This window comes from Argopecten irradians, chromosome 2 (genome assembly GCF_041381155.1).
Source record: "Argopecten irradians isolate NY chromosome 2, Ai_NY, whole genome shotgun sequence".
Classification (NCBI taxonomy): domain Eukaryota; kingdom Metazoa; phylum Mollusca; class Bivalvia; order Pectinida; family Pectinidae; genus Argopecten; species Argopecten irradians.
In genome coordinates this window covers 8,459,787-8,483,703 of record NC_091135.1, presented here as the reverse complement: position 1 = coordinate 8,483,703, position 23,917 = coordinate 8,459,787, and the positions used below count along the sequence as shown (strand labels likewise).

The following is a 23,917-nucleotide window of genomic DNA, read 5'->3' as shown; positions in this document are numbered from 1 at the left end:
TCAATCAAGTGACCATGACTTCTCGAACCAGCAGATGACCACTTCACATACACGTCGTGACTGTTAGTTCCAGTTGGAATTCCGTATAAACATTGACCTCGACTATCAAATAGCCACACCTAAAATTATCACGGATTTCGGATCATTAATATTTTCAATAAATGGAGACATTAGCCAAAGAGAAAATATCCTGTATAAAGTAATCTTTATATATTATTTTGGTATTCATTCTGTTTCATAAAAATGGCAATATCTTCGAATTTTTGTATGATTTTCTTAAATCAACCTGAATATGACCTTCGTAATTGTAATGCTAAATATATTCTCCACCTTTCTCCGCACGAAGGGTGCGGTATGGTTAACTTTGATTAAATAACCGGCAACGGTCATGTAAGGACGGCCTCCCATGTATGCGATGTGTTACGTGTATGAAATGTGTGGTGCTTGTTTGAGAGACTACGGTTTTTCGTGTTATGTCTTCTTGTATAGTGGAACTTTCGCCTTTTTGATAGAGCTATATCTATGGAGTATGTTGCCGAAGACATCAAACAACACACCCAATTCGATCATGTTATTCTGACAACGGGCGAACAAGTCGTCCCCCACCCCCAACCCCCATTATTATAAGCGCTCAACAGAAGCAGAATGTATCATTATGCGCGAATGCTCAATAGCAAACTGGAAATTTGTACTGACAACGGAATAGCAAAGTTCATAAACGCATTTTACTGATTATACCAAATTTCATAACATGACAAAAACATCTGACCATGTACTATTTCTATTGCTACGGCTGGATATCAGAGAAGTCATTATGAATTTAACTTTGACATAAAGTCACTGACTAATAGCTAATAATAGTTCAAGACGTTTGGGGTTATATAAGTACGTCGCCTCAGAAATGTCTTACGATATTATCTCACGGAACTCACACACTGGTGAGGCACGGTATTAACGAAACATAACAACTGTAGAAATCATTTTGGCACTAGAATAGATCACAAGATAGATATATAAACATGGCGGAATTCTGTTGGTATTTTATGTTGATATGTTATTGCGCAATAAATTGGCGGTATCGGGAATGTAAATATTGAAATCATTTCAAAGCCATTGCCCTCTACCTACTGTCGTATTGTCTCTATTCGACGTTTCGAAAGCTTGGTGATCTTTGCCTAATATGAATTGATCGTTGCTGAATATGACCATATAGCTGTATCTGCAGTTGTTAAAGCAAAATATAAACTGAAAATACAATTCGTCTGGAATTATATAAAAACTAATATGAAAAACATACCGTATGGCCGGGTATTTAATTAAGTCAAAATATTCGTGATTTTTACGTACAACCAGGCAATTACAGGTAGATAAAATATTTTTAAATTTTCGCGATTTTTTCTCAATATTTCGCGTTTCACATTTTCGTGATTATTTCTAAATATTTCGCGTTTCACATTTTCGCTATCATAATAATGTCAAAATCGCGAAAAATTCGTCCTCATGAGAATAACTAGGTACAGGATAATTTGCAATGGAACACATACGAGAAAAATATGAAATACAATTCGAAATGGTCCATTTTGAAGTAAAATCGAGCTATATTAATCTCGTTCCATACTGAGGTTTGCAAATATAAATTTGCTTAATTATAATGAAAAGGGGATTAATTCTAATTTAACAATACAGATGATTTTTTTTAAATATTAATGACGTTCTATTTTAATGCTAATACTTTTACCGTGTTCGCGGTGTTGTTTCACACCCTTTTAACGAGATCAGGAAATTTTCCCAAACCTGTCTCGTACACGCTACCCAGGTATGAAGAGTTATGGTGCAAGTGTAGATGCATTAACCGCATGGTAATCGCACCTTAATGACGTATTCAAATTCAGTCAGTAATATTGGGTTTTAGTTTATAAATGGCAACTGGTCTGATGGACGATATGCTAAATAAATGTTGAACTAAATTAGATATCCATGCAACAATCAGCATCTATACTGATGAGAAAAAAATCATTGACGTCACCAAGGTATATAGAGCACCTATTTTCGATAACAGTCAGTTTAGTACATAATTCGGTTCATTTATAAAGAGTGTAAACAAACAGAATCCGCCCATAATGGACACGTATAATATATAATAGTATGCATGTTATCTCGAGTGGCTGCGTACGTTTACAATGCATTACGGTCCACCTTGCATGGATGTAACTGTAAAAAGAGTACACAAATTAATATTTTATAGACTAAAGAATGAAATGCTCGTTATTTTCAACGGATACACATGATAAAATTAAGTGTTCGGATACAAAAAAATGAAGACATTTTTAAAAACAAATTCAAATTTGAAATTAAATTAAAGTCTCTAGTTCTTTGCATTGCTTTCATAGGCTGTTTCGGCTGATAAGAAGCTGTATGAGGTATGTGCTAATCGCAGGGCAATCCCACGCTCCAGTCGTTGTGCGACGGTAATTATCGAAGGCTGGAATAAAATATCGCTAATTAACATCGGAGGTCACAAACGTAATGAATAACGTATGCCCAGGTTAACTTGGCAGACTTCGATACCGTGTTATCAATAGCATGATAACAGCCACCACCGATTTGCATTGTTCAATCAGCTCAGTGTCCATTATAACACTGAAGTATGCATAAAAGTACACGTATGCAAACACAACTATATACACCACATGTCATTCACAGGTTATAGCCAACTCAGCCACCTCATATGCGACGTTATCATTGGAGGGGTCACATTTTATATGGTTACCTTAATGCCCAGTGGATTTTCCCCGAGCTTGTGTGTTATGCGCAAGTTTAGAGTAGTTCTGATTTTATCGGCCGTTACTTAGACAGACTTAGTTGCAGTTACCGAACATTATCCATATATAATTAGGTTGTTAACTAAACTACAAATGTCTAATTGCAATGATTATGATGTTTGCCGATATAGCACTATTTTCGTTATATATGAGGTATCCAACAATACTTCCTAAAATTACAAGTGAGGATAACTGTTAAGTGAAGAATTGTGAAATTGTCATTTGATCACAAGTTCGAATTGTGACTACCATACCTAAGAGATAACAAAAACACAGAAACTCCATATATTTCTTTCAGAATGTACACAAAAGAGTAGTATACATTTGGGCCTTCTGGTGGCCATGACCGATAAGTAATATTTTGTTTCCAGATACCCGGGGGTAGGGCACTATGAAATGATATATAATTGACATGAAGCCGTAAAGATGTAGATATAAGAGTTCAATTTTATGTCGATGATTCTAATTTTGAAAGACGTCCTTGAAGAACAATTTACACCCAATTAAACAAATTAGGTTATATTCTGATTATTGATAGGTATATTTTCATCATTTCAAATTTCAACGTAGAGTAAAGTATGCGTTATTGAATTGAATCGCAATTTTATAAGATCTTTAAAGACGACAGGAAAATTTTAAATCAAATTTCTATTTTTTTCTCTGACGAATGGCACGTTAAATCATCCTATATCGATCTCATATATTGCTTCTTCTTATATTGCATCACATACTTGCCTTGCAAAAAATTAAAATAGCTGTGTTCATTCCCGTTTATGTTTAAACGGTTGACATACATAAATAAATGGGTTTTCTTTTTAATTTTAGGAAACAATGCCAATGCGATTGTGAAAATGCTTATCAACGAAAACCAAAGTTTGGTTCAAGAAATAGAATCGTTCACCAATTTAGCTAGTCATTGAATTATTATTTGATGCTGTATCGCGTTGCTTGTGGAGCGCTATATAGATTTCGAAACAATCTTAGTTGCATGATCGTGTTTTTTTTCTTTTTCTTGAGGTTACATGAACAGCTTAAATTTCTTCCCTGAACACTTTAATATATGTCGCGTGTTGTGTTTGCGTGTGTAATTCTGGATTTTGCTTTTTTCTCTTAGTAATGATGGAATTTTTCATACGCTGCAGTGATTTATACTGTGTTATTATTATGACTTAAATGCATGGATTTAAAAACAATTTTTTATGATATCACGGAAACTAAAAAGACAAATCATGAGATTGTACTTTCATGCGAGAACTACAAAAGATGACTTGTGTTTCTATTATCGGAGGTCGATGACAATAGTTTAAGTGCAAAAAAAATGCAAGTGGTATCATTATATTTCACAGATTGTTTTTCAAGTATTGAGTGTTTAAGAGAAAATGATAGTTTTGTACCTTTTCACACGCGATATATAATTATGCCAAAATCTTCTGTGTATGTCATTCATAAAGGGAGCCCAATCGCCTCAAGAGATAGACCTGTCTTTACCATTACAGATGTATAATAAATAAGATTGACATGCTCAGACGCAGGAATAAATGAAAGCAGGGTGATCAACAACAGTTATTGTTGTTACAATTTTGAAAAAAAAAAAAATATTCCAGAGCTTTGTCTCGGGAATAAATCAGCAATATACTTCGTAAATTGGCTTTACTTTGTCTTATTTTGAAATGTCCCTGCATGTCTTGTTTTAGAAGAGTTTTGTCTTCTTCACCTTTTCGTAAGATTTCTGTTATAGTGTAACAGATTATGAGAAATGCTGGTCCCGGCATAATTACTGATAAAAGGAATAAAACAAAAATAACAGTCAACTTTCTTTGATGATTCTTAAAAAAAAATACTTTACTTTATCATTGTCATTTTTTCGTAAGTTGCCTATAACTAGGGATTTACCAACGTTTATGAAACAAGGGCCTGAGAAATATATTTGAAAATCCCAAGCGTACTGAAACAAAAGGAAATCATCAAATACGGGCGAACGTTACTCTTTCTCGTGTAATTAACTTTTTTGATTGTGAAGTAATTAAGCTATTCTGTAATTACCTTGATTTGAAAACCCGTATCCATTAAACATTGAACAGCAGCGAGGAACGAATTCAAGGGAGGAAAAAGTGTCTAGGTTGAACAAGTACAATCAAATATAATCTTTAGTTTTATCTTGATTTAGAGTTACGATGAATTTTGTGACCAATCAGAAAGCATGGTTGACAGGAAATCATCTATGATTTTGAAAATTTAATCAGTATTTGCTGTTATCCTGTATCAAATAATTATAGAAGAGTAAGAGAAAAGGTCATTCGTTCCTTCATTAACAATGCATAGACCATGCTATGGTGGGAGCAAAGACAAGTATGTAATGCATTTCGATAACCGCCACATATTGAAACTGCAACTACAATCACCTCATTACCATATTTGCCGTCGGGTAAGACCACATTCCGGACGAACGCACTGCAGTTCTGTTCTGGATACATGATTATTCCGTGTGTTTCTGAGGTACGCTTCACTTTTGAGTTGGACATTGGCTTATGTATCCATTGACTGGTGACTAAAATGACGTTGACAGTAAAGATGACCTACATTCTGAATTGTATCGTTGGTGTTCCAATGTATGTTTGTTTTAGTTTGACTTTTAGACATTAAACCTTTAGAGCTGGGCCATTATCATTTAAATTGTCAAACTCGAAATATGATACTTGATATACAAGAGACCCATAGACGTTAACGGTCATCTAACGATTGGCAAAATACTACGTGGTCTTTTTTTTACTAATACTTAGCACATTGTACACTAGGGTTGCCATTTCTAATGCGTTTGATCACTGTGATCTTGAACGGTCATTCAAATTAGCAATAATTTAAGCCAGTTAGATTCATGTTACATTGCATGAAGGACAATGTCATGTATTTGATCAAACTAGTCGTCCAAGCATGCTACAGGCCCAATGTCAGGGCTTTAGGATTTTAGTTATTGGCAAGAATCCGGTGAATGAGTTAAGACTTCTTGATCACTGTAATAATGGTCAAGAAATTAATTTAAACAAACTTGGTAAACGTTAATATGAGTTACATTTGGTCTTTCCGTTATCAAGATATTTGTTTGTTTGATTGATTAATTAAAAGGTCGATGACACTTCTTGTCAGATGATATAAATGTAAAACATTGAATTAAAAACATACTATATTTCCCTGACGAATTTAATCGTTGATTGCATGGTCCTGCAGGTAGGGCGTGAGAATTGTACCTGCTGCCCCTATTGCATGATCGTAAAAGACGAATGAATTTAGGATTTTATCTTTTCTATTCTTCCTAACTGATTTTATGTTCTCTATTGCCTCCCTTTGCAACGCCTCAATTTTGGCCTTGAGTTGAGCGGTTGCACCTGTGAGGAAGGCTCTGGGTTCTGTCCCCTGGCCGAGACACAATAAAGTCTATAATAGTGGTAGATTATGCTTCTGCTTAGCGCTCAACAAACAAGGAGTGGGACGACTGGTTCGTCCGTCGTCAGTTATAATGTGACCGGGTAGGGTGTGTTGGTTGGTGTCTTCGGCGGAATGCTTCAGTGATATAGCATTATAACAAGTATAACAGTTCAACTATACAAGAAGACACAACACGAACATACCCCAATCTCCCAAAACACGCACCTCGCACTTCACACACCTTTCACACTGCACACATTGGAGGCCATCCTTACATGACCCTGGCTGTTAATAGGACGTTAAAATAATCAAACAAACAAACAAACGTTGATATCAGTAAATGATACGAACAAAGTGACAAGTTTATTTAAAAAAAATACAATTGAAGATTCCTCATCTAATTATTACACTATCATACAATCTGATTTCTTTCTTTTAAATACCCAAAAACAATATCAAATCCTCTCACGACACGAAAAAGAGAAAACAAATAAGAGACATTGAAGTATTGATGTCGAATATTTCAAATCTAAAATATCATCATACACTAGTCAGGCGTCCTTTTTGTCACAAGGCAACATAACATGAACAATTTCCTTGAACGCAAAGTCTTCAATCAACCTGCATTAACCTACCACATACATTTGTCTACAGGGGAGTACTGTGAAATGACCTTAGTTGGTTATCTGATATTACGTATGATAATATTAAGCCAAATGGTAGGAAAACTACAACAAAAAGAATTGACAAGTAATTTCAATTTCGTTAACATTTGACAGTATATGTGATATAAGGAGAAATCTTTCGGCAGTTGGTAATTTCCATACATTGATAATTGACATGCATTTGTTTCAGACCAAATAAGTTCGAAAAGTGTACTAAGCACATAATACCTATAGGATTTCTCTTCATGTGAGCATATAACCTCTGACATGCGACCAATGCTTTAATTATGGTTATCGTGATGTTATTCCTTTGTGTCACGTTTGTGGCGCGATTTTCTACAGCTTTCATACTCCAGACGCCTTTACACATCTTACCAATCAGATATCTGATTCCGAATGCATAATAATGTGTTTTTCCTAGCCGTGTCGTCTATTTGTATGGTAAAATGCATGCCATATAAACGTAAATGATGAAATTATCATTAAATTTTACTGCTGCCAGTATACAAAACAAACGGTGATAATTGATGATTTACAGCTTTTATTCGTATTATGCATAAAATCAATGACAATACTCGTCTTGTCAGGCTTACATCTAATACGCATTATCGAAATCCACAGGTCAAACAAATTAAAAGCGAAGTAAACATCGAAACTTATTTCCAGTGATGAAATAATGCTCTCATAACTCTTAATTTGGCGCCAACTTGTGATTTATCCGGTAGTATAATGCATTACGTAAACCAACTTTTTTTGCATCATGGCTTTAACCATCAGCATCCAACAGGAAGACAAGGATTGGTGTAGCTTTGAACAAAAAATAACTCACATACATAAAACACTATAGTTGTTCTGATTAATATTGGCTTACTGGCAAATTTTGCGGATAAAAAAAATTCCAAAAGATCTGATTTTGTCCGAATTTTCTAGACAGACTGGATTATTTGCCATCCTATGATTAAAAACGGCCTTTCAAATATTTGTTGTTTATAAGTGAACGCTGTGAACATGGTTTCTTTGTTTGTGTCTAATATTCTTGGATTAAGTTAACTTCCGAATGAGGTAAAAAAAACCGGTATAAAGCTAGTATATTAATAATCCGAAATAAAAGGCCAAAATGAATTCAAAGTAAAATTAAAAATGATTTCTATGGAATATATTTTCAGCCACTATAGGGTGTTCTTCAGTCCAAAATAACACTAAGACAACGGGTTCGTCTACATGTTTGTTTACATCTATTGTGCCTTCCTATTAACACCTAGGGTCATGTAAGGACGGCCTCCCATGTGTGTGATGGGTTGCGTATCTAAGGGCAAGTTCACTTGAAACTCTAGAGTTAACACGAGCGGTTCGTGTGACGTAATTTGAACTTTGAACTCTACCCGTGTCTTACCTAGCTGAGACCCAGGGTTCGGAGAGTTTCTCTCAAAGTAGACCAACGCGTTTTGTTCACGACTCTCGAACTAGAGTCTATAAATAGGGTTTTACGTCACTTAGCTCAACCCGCGAGTTTCACGTGAACTCGCCCTAAAGTGTTGGATGCGGGTTTTGTGAGACTGCGGTATATTCGGGTTGTGTCTTATTGTATAGTTGAATTTTTGCCCTTTTTGTAGTGCTATATCACTGAAACATGCAGCCGCGACACCAAGCACGTAACCGCCCGTAACTGCACGATGCAATCAGCGAGTGAAATATCGAATTTCTTTTTAAAAAATCGAAATTATTTATTTATCATGAAACTTAAACATAAAGATAAAATAATAACGGATTGAAAGACATGTATTATACGATCTACATTATTATTTTTCGGTAAAGTAGAAATGGATAAAAAAAAAAATTCTATTACGTCAATTGCACACATGGAATGCAATATACTAAATAAACCTATGGTTGCAAATATTGTACTTCAACACAAGATCTAAATAACTGTAATCATATATTCATACTGCGCTGCTCTTTTCTCATGGAAATACCATATAATGTTTTTCGTCAGAGTAAATGTTTTTGACATAATGCCATTTCGAAGGTTTTGGCATTCACCCAGTCATACTCCAAGAATCTTACATGGTAATGCATTTAAGTGAGACAGATTACACGTTATTTACTTTTTTTACAGGAGAAAGTAATTTAAGCTCTTATTTCACCAGTTATCGAAACGTCTGGTTAACCATGATACAATTCTGATACGTTTACTACGCGACTTGACGCGAAGAATTCAACATCATCCAATAGCAACTAGCAAACATTGAAGTTGATTTCAATTTACAGACCGCCTGTACTTTTACGTAATTTTACGTCAATCACGTGAGAACATGTTGCCGTGTAATTTTTTAGCTTGGTATAGTTTGAGTTATTATATTTACGTCGTATTAACAGACCAGACAGGGTCATCTAAGGACGGTCTCCCCTGTATGTGGTCACTAGCGGGGTTGTCGTAATTGATGTCTACTGCGACATGCTTCAGTGATATAGCACTATAAAAGACGAGAGTTTCGCTACATTAAAAGATAAAACAAAAATGTACCACAGTCTTCCATATTTTTGGGTAAGAAAGGTATTGTTAAACTTTCCAAAACTCGAGATATTATCAAAATAACTCAATTTTGCTGCGAGCATTCTCATTGGCCTACAATTTTACATAAAGGAAAACATGGCGTCGCTTTTTGTAGCATTGCTTCTTATTAAAGCTAAGATGAATCTGAGTGCACTCTCATTATGAACTACATCGCACTTTATTTAGAATCCCCTCTAATGTTGGCCCTGCAGGTAGGGCGTTAAAAGTGTACCTGCTGCCCCTATTGCATGATCGTAAGAGGCGACTAAATTTAGGATCTTATCTTTTTCTTTCTTCCTAAATTACTTTATTTTCCTAAAGTCTCCCTTGACACCACCCCACTTTTGGCCTTTAGTTGAGCGCTCGCCCCTGTGAGGAAGGTTTTGGGTTTTGTCCTATGGCCGAGGCACACCAAAGTCTATAATAGTGGTAGTTTCTGCTTCTGCTTAGCGCTCAGCATAATGGGAGTAGGACGACTGGTTCGCCCGTTGTCAATATAATGTGACCGGGTGGGGTGTGTTGCTTGGTGTCTTCGGGGGCTTGCTTCAGTGATATAGCACTATAAAAAGGGCAACAGTTCCATTATACAAGAAGACACTACTTGATCATACCACAGTCTCGCAAAACACGCACCTCGCACAACATACACACAAAACACTGCATAAATGGGAGGCCGTCCTTACATGGCCATAGCTGTTAATTGGACGTTAATTAATCAAACAAACAAACCCTTTGATGTTTGTGTTAAATCTCCATAACATAAAAATTTTATCACAGTTAATCCTTAATTAATGTGTTTATCGCCATTAAATTTAACGATATGAACAAGGTAAACATGTTTGTTTGGTGACTTTTTTTCATAACTGTGTCCCTATTTACTTTACATTTATAATTTGGCTCGGGTTAAAACACAAATATAAAAACCAAGTAATAGAATTCAATGAAACTTGTCTTCGTAAGGTGTTTATATTGGAATGTCATGGTTTCTTTGTTTTGACATTAAACAGTTTTTGAGCATTCACCGTTTCAATTCGGAAAATAAAGCAGACAAATATAATTTTAATAATTGAGCTAACCATCAATTGAACAGTTTGATAAATAAATAACAGTAAATTCGTGTCAAAATAGTTATTAAGCATTGATGTCACTTTTGTTTTAACTTCATAGGGGTATGAAAGAAATTGTGTTTGCAAACTGTGTGAATCAGCGTAAACACATTCCATATTTTTTTCGCGACAATGACTCGTCGTTAGATATATGTATCAGACAAAATAATACAGTGTTCAGATATCAGCATTTGAAATATACCTGAGGGTGCATGTTATCAGTGACGTGAATGATCGGCGATACAGGTTTCCGATTTAAAAGCCGAACCTGTAAAAGGAAAATTGCTAAAACCAAAACGATGTTTTGTCTTTTCGAATCAATGTCAGCAAGATTTGCCAAAAAACGTAATACATTTTTGCAGCAAACGCCATTGACCTACGGGCACGGGCAAATCTGTTCATTACATGATCTCATTTCAGTGGTATGCGCCTTGAAGAATAGGACACAATTAGCATCCACGTAGGAAATGTCCCAAACACCTTTCCGACGATTAGACCTTTTAGACACAATGACCACGAATTCCGAACAAAATTAAATCTGTTGTTTTTCTTTAACGTTGCTTGGTTTTTCTTGCATTCTCGCCTGCGTGTTTCGTACGATAAATTGAAACTGAAAGAGACAAGGCGACCCACAATTTGCCAGAAATCAATCTTTTCTATATACACGGTTTAGGCAGTAGCGTTCTTTTGTACCAAATCAAGTTTCTCTTCAGCAAGTCTTAAATTATTTGAGGTCCGTAATGAAACAGAAAAAACAGAGGTATCGAATGCGATTTCTATTGCACCGGATGAAACATGGAATTAGAAAACGACCAGTTATAGAAGGACGATGATGTTCAATCTATCATTATACTGTCTTACTTTCTAGTTGTAAAGTCAATATGATCAAGGCAAATGTATTGATTTTGAAATCGCCTTAGCCCGTAAGGCAGAGAGATTAAGTAACAGCTATGTTTTTTTCTAAATTTCATTTTGTTTTTTTTTCGATTTAATTTAAAGACAAAATAAATCATTCTATCCTTTTTTTTAACAAAATCTAACAAAAATAAAAGAGGTCATAGTTGCAGAGTAGATATGGTTTGAAGCATTCTAGATGTCCAAGTACATAAATAAGATAACTATCGTGGGGCCAGTGACATGCACCGACCGTAGTTCACCGTAATGGTTTTCCTCAAAGTACTCCGGATTTATCCACATCTATGCCATATTTGGTTCTTGGTTATGTACAAGAATTAGCCTGAGTGAATAGTCCCTTTAAAATAATGATTCTAACACGAAATATGTTTAACTTGCATTTTCAGCTTTACATTGTAAGATTTGTGTGCACGAGCACTTGCTGAGGTTAAGATCGGGCATCTGGTCCTTATATAGTTAAGCATCTCATTTCAATCGCATCATTGTTTTCTGCATTTAAATTCCAGAAAAATCCCTTGAACCAAGGTAGGGCGAGACATGAAATGGCGATGCCATTCAGAAAGACCGACATGTACACGATTTACCACATTTATATGTATTACATCAATACAATCAAGGAAGTAATTGTTAAATTTTCGAGGCGATTATTTTATCAAGACATACAAAACGAACACGATTACATAATAGGATGCGAACAGTAATGCGGGAAAAAGTAGACACATATTAAACTATACAATTTACCCTTCAGCAAGTGGCAGCCGAAGGCCGGATCTACAAATAAAATGTATCCACGCTGTTCAGCAGAACGCTAAAATATGCGTATTTTATATACTTTTAAATATTTTATCGTTCTACTGAACAGCATGGATACATAAATGATTTTATATTATTTTTGTGTTAATTAGACATTATCAAACACAAATTAATGTTAAAATGATGAGTATCGTGTATGCTCTGTCGGCGATGAAGCATCTTTCACAACCGGTACTTTAATATCGAATATTATTTTTTACATATAGGCATCTTTCGTATTCAGCGTTGCCGTTTGTGTATTTAAATGAACAAATTGCTATGAATAAAAATAATATCAATGACTTTACATCTGTTTTCATTAAATACAGGTCTGCAGTGGTCAATCCTTAGATAACGAAAGAGATTAATACGAGTATTGAATTCGATTTCACAAAGTGGAATTTCTATGGAGATTTATGCATTTTCATTGGTTACAATGTATCAAAGAAACGAAACAAGAAGGCAATGAAATGAGAGCTTCAAATTGAGTTGCACATTCGCTAGTGTCCAATCATAACCAATAGGACGCACAGCAATATAATGTGATCTCATTATTAAATGTGCTGACACCGTATCGGGGTTCGCTGCACAGTTCCGTTTTATCAATTTCTTCGCTTCCGTACGATCTGTGCTTAATAATGATTTATCATGCCTTTATCATTATTAATCAAAACATCATCCGATTGAGACCACGACTCCATGTCTGTCAGTAATCGGTTTTCTAAATATTTATTCAAATTTCATGTCACAATATTCATTAATTCAAAATGACATTCATAATGACCCTATCTAAATACCAAATATTGAACTAAAAACGTTTGAGAAAATAGAGCATGGACTTTTTAGGATGTTTCCCACTTTGATACCATTGTAAAAATATGTAATTTCTAACTAGATATGAGAATAATGATAAGTTAGAAAAATCTCATTTATGCTTTTGGTGAATTTCATTAGACGTTAACAGTTTAACTGACAAAATAAATTAAATTGCATTCTTGCAATCAATTCCACCAGGAATGATCTTAATCTCCTTTTAGCCTTGCCAATGTAATTCGATTTTGTATAATCGACGAAAATGACAACGGGTGTAGATTACAAGCGTCCAATCTTGCAGGAGTTTCACTGCACATGTCTAATTGACCAGATTATGTCCCTCAATACACACACCATTATCAAGCTGGCCTATTCCATTAACGCATTGTTATCTAAAACGTTATGACGTAACCGGAACTACCTCGCCCGGTATCATAGTGAAAGGTCACGAGGTTTATTGGTGCGTTATAAGGTCAAATCGTACGTGAAGAAGGAAATAGTGTAGAAAACTTTGAAAGAGAATTTAGATAGGCTTTGCCTGTTATTCGACCTTTTTGACTGCAACATCATGTCAATAACATTTGTTGAAATGAAAAAATGGCAGATTTGTAGTTTGTTAAGAAGTGTACAAGAAAGGATATCTGAAGTTAGGTTACCATAAGTGACGTTTTGTTTCAGTCCTGCGGCGGATTGACTTAAAGATTAAATTCGATATCTTGGCTTTATATACATGTATATGTATGGCTACCACTGTACCCCATTGAAATTAAATGAATTTGTTCAAGACCTACCATAACCTTCCCCAAACACATATTTTTCAGATTATATAAAGCAAAAACTAATTGGGGTTTAATTACGATGTGTTCAGCAAATACTTTCCTCTAATTTGCTACTCTACATTCCTGTTATTGAAATCAATCCGGTTCTGTAGCAAAGGTCACAAAGCAAGACCTAATTCCTTCATTTACCCAAGTCTTACCGGCTACGATATTGGATTGGTCTTACCGGCTACGATATTGGATTGCCTTAGTTGCTAGCCGCTACTATATATTGTGACTGTTGTCTTTTGCCAATGGTCAGTTAAACGTAAACCATTCATTAATATTTTGTTCATTTCTAAACTGTTGTTTGGAATTAATCATTTTTATTAAAACATTTTAATTTGTATAATGCATTTTGACGGGGACTTGCAAGCGATAGGGTTTCCATGCGTACCTTGGTGGATCAGTAATATAGCCTTTCTGACTTCTATACTATTCTAGTTATCAACATTTTTTTTTACAAATTACGTAATAACGCACAGAACGAGACGTTACGGCTTGACGCCATTGTAGATAAGCGATGTCCTTGTCAGCTGATCTCTTCGAATGTTGGTATCACGTTTTCGTCATAGTCGATTGCTTCATTATTATTTAAAAGACAAAAACACCTCCAACGCAATGACACAAAGAGTTCTTCCTCTTGTAACAAAATGCAATTATCTTAATCAAACCTTTGTGGTTTGAAATAGAAAATTTAGACCTTTGGTAATTTTGATAATTGGTCAATGGTGTATGGCAGTTTTCACGCAAGGTTTGATAGAAATATCAACGCAATAAAGATATCATGACCATTTGTTGAGATGTGACAGAATCCTCAGACCATTCCGAGCCCGGAAGATGCATTGTTACTGATGTCAGTGACGTGCATATAGGAAGAGTGATTAGCAAAGAACAAAAGAATGTCGCTTTTACATAATTTTCAGTGACATGTAAAATATCAGTTTCTTTAATGTTCAGTTGTATTTTCCTTTCTTATGTAATAATTAATTAGTATATCATTGGATCACCGGTTATTATTAGACATTAAATTCATGGAAGGTTTATCAATCAGTGAAAAAGAAAATTGGAAACGACTTTCAAGTAGAGATATCAACTAGGGTCTGACTGATGTTTCAATTACATAAACCAAATTATATTATCCGTACCAATTACTAATCTACTAACAAACTTATATTCTTCATTATGAAGTTATATGTATATCAAACTATTTGACTGGCTTTGAAATAGAATTAAAAAAGAAATTAAATTAAACAAACATTCTGAGAGTATTGCTGAAATAGTGCATTTCACCTTACCGGATCCCTGAAGCTCTTACAATTACCTTATAACCTATTTGTAGTTACACTGACCTTTGTAGTTGAGGTTTCAACCCCAAAATTTATCTCAAACTGTGTGTCCTCATTGATTACCATTGTATGACGTTTTAAGACAATTCATCAAACCCTTCTAAACCTATCCTCTAAAAACCCTACATTTTTGTAACAGTGACCTTTGCAGTTAAAATGCTGATGCAAATCTGTTACTACAAAGATACGATTGTATGAAGTTTCAACAAAATCCATCAATCCATTCTCACTTTATCGTCTGGAAAACTACATAGGACAGACAAACAGACGGAGACAGACACTAAGTTCCCTTCGGTTTCACCGGCAGGAGAAATATGAAGGAAAACATTTAAACCAACATTAATGCTTCACTTAGAATTATTTTCATTTCCCTAACAGGTGCGTTTGGTAACGGGATGTTATCTCTATGGTTACGACAGACGTGACTTCATAAATTAGATAGCGCAATTAGGTATCTTCCGCCGTTGTCTCTAACCATATTTCGATTACATTATCTTGTCTTTTCCATAACTCGTCATTCCAATATTTCATGTTTTGTCAGAGTTCTTTGATAACGATATTTTTATCACTTAATTGGTCTCTTTCATCGTCCAAAAAAGGAAAACATAATTTTGTATACATAAGCAAGATAATACCGACAAGTTAAGTATTGCCAACTTGTCTAGGCTCGCTGTCCCTTGGAGCAAATAACAAATGAAATTTAGACAGAATTTTAAATAATAGTTTTATATAGATATCATATATTTAGTACAAACCTGATCTGGCATTTGCTTTTTATACGTATTAGATGTGTAGTGACGTATAGCCCATTGTCTATCAGGTACGCTTAATCATAATGACCTGTGCCCTAGAGAGATCTTAAGAGATTCGCCATGTTTTGTTCCAAAGTTCAAACATTCCTCTATTCAGCAGTAAACTAAATCCTTATTTCATTTTGATGTTTTCCAATTATTTTTACCCTTGCAAGCTATGACATCGGAGCTTACACAGTAACATGGAATACTGTACATAGCATGATAAAGTTAGGTCCACCTATTTGTCAATATTGTTCGACATTTCTACTTTATATTTATTTCAGTAACAAGTTCTACCAAAAGGGCATATTGTAAAGATATAAACTAATACGACACAAGTCAAACTTATGTCAACATCATAATGTTATTATACTATATACGTGTAGTTCCTATTAACAGCAAGGGTCATGTAAGGACGGCCTCCCATGTATGAGGTGTTTTGCGTGTTTGAAGTGTGAGGTGCGTGTTTGGGAGACTGTGGTTTATTCTTGTTGTGTCTTCTTGTAGAGTGGATCTGTTAACTTTTTATAGTGCTATATCACTGACGCAGATCAAGAAATATACCCAGTTCGGTCACATTACACCGACAACGGGCGTACCAGTCGTCCCACTCCCTTAATGCTGAGCGCTAAGCAAGAGCAGAAACTACCATTTTATAGACTATGGTGCCAGAGCACATAACCCAGAGCCTACCGCACAGGGGAGAGCATTCAAGATTTGTTTGTTTGATAAATGAACGTCCCATCAACAACTATAGTCATGTTTGTTTGTTTCATTAATTAACGTCCTATTAACAGCTATGGTCCTGTAAGGACGGCCTCCCATTTATGCTGTGTGTACGAAATGCGTTGTGCGTATTTAGGGATCAACCAACTAAATAAAAAAAGACCTTCGAAATGGCCCCTGTGTATACAAGATTGAGCCCAGGATAGAATTTTAACCCGGCCGCTGATTGGCTGGCTAATTATGAATTTCAAAACTAAAAATGTTTTCTGACAGGTAATTATTCCTAGATAACCATGATATCAATTTGGAAATTCATATTGAGATTTAGGTTCAAAATATCAATTTTGATAATGAATAGGTAAAAACATTAGAATTTCCGGATATTTTAGTGCAAAATGCGCCTGATTTTAATAAAGCTACCCTGGTTGGAGTTTGAACAGAAGGACCCAAACTTTTTTTTTCTATCTAGTGTTATACGAGAACCTAGACTTTAATTATAGAACACAATACCTAACTAATATTTATTTGTTTTAATAATACAGTACAAAATTTTAACAAAGTTTAACACTGTGGTCTATTTAAAATCATTTAGTTGGTTGCTCTCTATAGGAGACTGCAGTATATTCGTGTTATTACTTCTTGTATTGTGGAGCTCTTGCCCTTTTTATAGTACCATATCACTGAATCATGCCGCCGAAGGTACCATGCAACACACTCCACCGGATCACATGATACTGACACAAGGGACGAGCCAGTTGTACCACTCCCTTAACGGGAGCAAAAACGACCATTTTATAGCCTTTGGTGTGTCTCGGCCATGGGGCAGAACCCAGAGCATGCATATACTTCACAGTCGCGAGTGCTAACAGAAGACCAAAAGTAAGATGGTATCAAGGGAGACGTTAGGAAGGAGACGGTAAGTTAAGAAATGATAAGGTCCTAATATATATCTAGTTTTATGGCTTCACGTCTTTCATATCTACACAATTATACTGCTGCCTCCCAAAATAAAAAATCCACACATGCAACACATTGTACACTGGGGATATTACTTACCTGGTAATAGGACGTTCAACCGAACAAACCAAATCAAACCGTATTTTTGTCGATGGCGCATGTCTTCTCAAAGCAATCTACGTGTTTTAATATACAAAACTGTCTGGAGAAAGTTATTACTGCACGTATAACTGGTATAAACAAACCAGGTGGTTTCTTACATTTATAAACACATGTATTGCATATATAGTAAAATATGACAGCTGCACCGTAATTTGCAATTTGATTCAATCGTCCACGCCATAAAAGATATGATTTTTAATTCCATTATTGTCATGAATTAATATCATTGGTATTTGTAGTTGTTTGTTTTATCATCAAACGAAGCACAATTTACATTGACAAGTGTGTCATAATCGTATTTAAGTGAATCATAAAGGAATGTTAGAGACAATCATAATAAACCACTATCTGGCATACATAAGTTAGATCATTCTCTTTAATGAGAAATTGTAAGAAAGAGACAATAACCTATCATGTCTGTTCATTCGTGTTTTATTAAAATCTATTAAAAGTGAAAATCGCTGTTTGCAAAAAGCATGTTGTAGCAAATATTCCTTAACCGGAAATGTTAACCCGGGCAGTACATTACATAGTAACAAGAGGTTACGTAACGGTTATTTAAACCGGAAACAGAATACAAGAGCGTCTGGTATCGATTGAATAGGGATATGTTGAATGTAATAGCAAATGACACAATATATCAATTCAAAATAACATAATCGGCTGAGGAAATGTATGTAAAAGTTTAAAAAGATTGAATCTTCAATTTATTTTCATTTACAATTGATGCTTACTTAGTTTTTGTGGATATTTCCAGAAGTTCTGTAATTCTAAGTTAATGCTCGTCGTAGGGTCCATTGTACTACGGTATATTGAAGCTATACAAACTTTATATTTAGATAATTAAGTTTATTGATTTAAGATGGATACAAACGAACATCACAGTTAATTAAAGAATCGATTTTGCATTGTATCAAGGACAGCGATAACTTTAGTCATAGCGTTTTTAAAGGTATTTTATGTACCTTGTTAGAAAGGTTCAACCTTTTAACTATCTGCAATACAGTCCTGTCAAAGTGGATAATGTCCCATGTGAAAGCTGGATGGGATGTGGCAATGCTATCGTTATGTTATGATAATTGTCCTTTAAGTAGTCGGGAATTATTTATAAGGAATGTCGCACGTTGTATGTATGGTGTGCTTAAGTATCACTTGTCTACCGTTCTAAATGAATGGCATTTTGTTAAGTAAATATCGGTTATCACGTTAATTTTACACATCAGATAACGACTGACAGGCGTTTTCCAGCTTTATGAAAACAGATCCAGCCTCATCACTGACATCACAAAATAAACAGGATGAGAATCTTACGCCTTTGGTATTATATCCTTGCCAAAAAGCAAGCAAATATTGACATAACAACGATCTAAGTTGGTCTATCAGGCGTACACGTGTAATGAAATTACAGTTATCTGAAAGATCGCTCATCATCTATGAAAACCTCGTCAAGTATATATTTATTTTAAGGTGGTTTTTTTAATTTTTAGTTCAACTCCTCTATAAAAGTGTTATTTTACGCGGAGCGGTGGTGTTGATTTTAAGTTATACTTAACACCTGGATATTGCAATAGATAAACAAGTAAAGTCCAATCGCACTAGTTCTGGACCATGGACAAATGGTCAACCCTTCTAAGGTCATTGGTCAACCCTTCTAAGGCAATAAGGCAAGTAATCTGTTTCATCACATGATAAATTAACCGTTTGAATCGGGTCATATCCATACAGACGTTATCTTTATGCTACACATGACATACAGACGTTGTAGCAATAGCATTGATTATCTCCGGGAACTCGACCTTAACGGATCCGCGATGAATATTGTACGACGAACAAATCAACCAATAATCTATATTCGCTCTTTATTTTACATTATCCTCTTGTGAATCACCTTTCGAATGTCATTGTTAAACCCACATGACCGATTAACGATATGTAACCCGTCTCGATAATGCGATCCACAGATTCCTTGACTCACCTTCTCCAAATTGCCCTTCCTTGACCCAACTGACCGAAATAACGAGCATGCATACATTGTTTTACGTAGTACATCTTGTAATGAAGTAAAAATAGCAATGGTATGCATAAGTATCGATAAGGAAATGTTCTGCACCATCGCTCCTAAACGATTTACCGGTTCGACTCTGGTCTCCCTCACTCGTCAAGCGGCAATCGACAACGTTATCGTTTAAATAACGCAGGATCCTGAAAGCGTAATAGCTTTATAACTGTTTAGCCGTAAGGAATAGTTGACTCTTATTATGATTTCAATTAGCCGGCTATCGGTTTGCGATACTCGCCTAGGCAGCGACATACACAAGTATTAGGCGAATAATGACTGGATATATACACATAGTTCTTCTGCGTGTTGTTACCTCTTAAAGGGAAAATCTTTTATCTAAATATTATTGAGCAATCCTCAATACTTCATAAAGAAGCCAATGCTTTGTGTATTTGTGTAAGTCAACGTGGATTTTATTGACTTCATGTATGACAGTCCCATGCGGATATGTGAGATTTGTTCCAGTATTAATATTCAAACCAATTAACAACTGAACAATCTAAACGAAAGTGAATATCACATTCGAAAACCAACATGCCTCGGAAGCAAATGCAAAACAAGTGTTTCATATGAGAAGTTTACAAAACCTGGACGTGGATATCTGTATTGGCTCATTTGACAGTAAGTCTGGACATATACCTAATTATGGTTAATAAGGGTTAATGTATGGTAGTCTACACTATCTGAATGCGTCATATCGACAAGCGATAGTGGCTCCAATAGTTATTATCAGGCGCTACACTTTTAATAATACAACATAACATTTTAAAAAGTAATTTTATATTTAATATTCTGTATTGTTTCAATTTGCTTTCATTACAAAATGATAACGATTAATTAATATGTATCATAATATGAAATGGAAAGAAAATGTATATAATTGTAATTTTTAACTTTATTATCACATCGTCGATGTGACCGTACAAAAATGAAAAAAAGTCACGTGCGGTACACGTGCGGTTAATTGACAGCTGACAATTTGTGAAATATCCGTATATTCCACATTCTGATCAATCAGTTACTCACCTTCTTTTCATCTCGTCAGTAATGACGGAGTGAAATGATGGGTAGTAACTCGGATTAGAATGAATATTTCACTAGTTGATTGTTAAATTCCATTAGTAATAGGGTTTGATTGTTATATATTTGCTAGTAACAGCAACTTCGTCTTTAATTTAATAATAATAGTTAATAAGTCGGTGACGGATTGGATGCACAAGCTATTTTTAGACGTGTTGAGCTACCATGGTACAGCTATGTTCAGCATCATTTAGTTGATATCTCGTGTCACTTGCATAACTTATAAATTATAATATCGTAGTGCTTGTATTTTAGCGCATAAATCACTAAAACTGTTCAGAAGAGATTCCAAAGGTATATTTTTGATTGGCTGGTTCCTTCGTGACGCAATATCACTTTCACGTTGAAATATGACTTATAACAAAGATAATGGACGCTTCCGGTTGGTGTTGGTTTCACTCTATTGTCGAGAGGTGTAGGTCTCTAGATAGTGTAGGTCTCTAGATCAATTAGATGTAAAATAGAAATGTCACTTTATCGAAATGTAGTTTCAGCTTTGTTTAACAATATATTTCAGTCGTGGATGTATCATGATCGCTCACGTGCTGCCAGCACGATTGCTTTTGTAGATATTATCATGTTCTACTTCAGTGGAGTCATTGATACGCTCCAATTACCAATCGTTAAGGATGTTATTTTCCAATCATTGCTTTACCAAAAGGCTAAATTTAATTTTTTTAAATGTCACACACAAAAAAGAAGCGGCTAAAAAGCAGTTAACACAATCACGTTTTTTTTTACAATACTCTGATGAAAAAAGGTGACAATGGAAGTAAATAATTATTTATTTTTATGAGACTTACGGCTTTGTATATATGAACATATCGCATTGTTTTGGTATGATGACCATTTGTGAAGTCTTATGGGTATCGTATATTGCTACAACACGAAAGTATGCTGCCGAAGATAAAGGATACCTCACATAATTCGTACATTCCGCTTGCGATAAACCCGTTTAGAGACCAACCAGTTAAATGTTTTTACACGGAGAACAATGTTAGACTTTTGTCATATATAATTATATCAGCTGAAAAGTATTTAGTTACTGGGCTATAAGGTAAAGGTTCTCGTATAACACTTAGAAAAAAAGGTTGAATCCTTCAGCTCCATCTCCAAACATAATAGCTATTTTGCATTTAAACTTCCTGAAAATATGTCTTTGCAACACAATTTTAATTTTGATGTTTTATTTCAATCTATTTTTTTTCAAATTCATCTCTTTGTTACCTAAGGATGATTACCTGTCGGAATTTATTTTCACTTTTGAAGACAACCAACGACCTGGACAAAATTCTATCAAGGGCTTTATCTTTATTCAAGAAGCCATTTGTCTTTTAGATAGTTTTTCCCCATAAAGACTTTCACAGGTAACAAGTATACAAAACAACAATATCAATGTAATATCTAGTCTAGTCACCTTTGCGGTTTGCTTTAATTAAATCAATTCAATGGAATAGCGGCAAATTAATACACTAGTATTAGTGGTAATCTGCTCTATTATATGACTTCCGTGTTTTCCCATTTAATAAAGCCGTTTCATAATTTTCAATTATTAGTCACGTGTAATATAACCTATCTGGTTGATTCAGATGGGTAGTACTTTTTCTACTTGTGGAGAATTACCTTCCTTTTACTAAAATATTTTACTATGAAATGCTGAATTGTAAGACGGCACCATACTAATATGTAGATTCAGCAATCAGTATCAATTCTCACCTTCTGATATTGATTTAAACATGATAATCGATGAAACATCTTTGAATATCTTCAATAAAACAGTAAAGGTTCAAAGCGATGTCTAAATGGCGTCTGGCAGTCCTGCATGACGAAAACTGTAAATGACTGTTGGGAAATGTGTTTTCGCGTCAAACGTCAATATGTTTCGTCACGAAAACGTCACGATATAGAATATCGCTTGTGTAGTCAATTATATGCTAAAACATTGATAGATATCAAACATATTTCTAGCATTCAATTCGTCGCTATAAATCATTTGCAGGTGGCCCTGCAGGTAGGGCGTTAGAATTTTACCTGCTGCCCCTATTGTATGATCGTAACTAAAGTTAGGATCTTATCTTTTCTCTTCTTCCTAACTGAATTTATCTTTCCTAAAGCTTCCCTTGGCACCGCCTCACTTTTGGCCTTGAGTTGAGCGCTCGCCCCTGAGGAAGGCTCTGGGTTCTGTCCCCTGGCCGAGACACACTATAGTCTATAAAAGTGGTAGTTTCTGCTCCTGCACAGCGCTCAGCATAACGGGAGTGGGACGACTGGTTCGCACGTTGTCAGTATAATGTGACCGGTTGAGGTGGGTTGCTTAGTGTCTTCGACGGCATGCTTCAGTGATATAGCACTATAAAAAGGGCAACAGTTCGACTATACAAGATGACACAACACGAACATATCGCAGTCTCCCAAAACACGCACCCCGCACTTTACATACGCTACACACTGCATACATGGGAGGCCGTCCTTACATGACCCTGGCTGTTAATATGACGTTAATCAAACAAACACACATTGACAGGAAACGGTTTGATACGGAAGTACATAAGAAAAACTAGAAATAGTGCTTGCTAACTACTTCCTAAACTTATTTCTAGTATGAAATCATCCTCGGCAACATGTGTACGTAGCACTTTCGCTAATTATGCTTGGGACTATTGCAAGGAGATGGTTTACGTCCAGGTGTATTGTAATAAATACTTTCCTTTACTTCATCAGAACTTTAAATGTGAAATTACTTTGAACTTTGTTAAGTGTGTTCTTTGTTACATAGAAGTGAGTTTATTATCATATTGATATTCAAACGATGAACTTATTTCGCTGTTCAAAATAGTAGTCCGCTAGAACACTGTCTAGTCTCTGTGCACGTGGTGACTTTC

At 35.2% G+C, this 23,917-nt stretch overlaps 1 protein-coding gene across 3 annotated transcripts in view; it reads left to right on the top strand.

Annotated features, from left to right (window-relative positions):
• Window positions 1–20,060: 20,060 nt before the first annotated feature.
• Window positions 20,061–23,917, top strand: part of LOC138314343 (secretin receptor-like) — a 92,081-nt gene continuing 88,224 nt past the window's right edge. The window contains exon 1 of one of the 3 annotated variants that reach the window (XR_011207360.1): window positions 20,061–20,576. The gene's annotated coding sequence lies outside the window, so the exon portion shown is untranslated. The remainder of the gene's footprint in view (window positions 20,577–23,917) is intronic. The other 2 variants (XM_069254638.1, XM_069254637.1) reach the window with 2 other exon arrangements.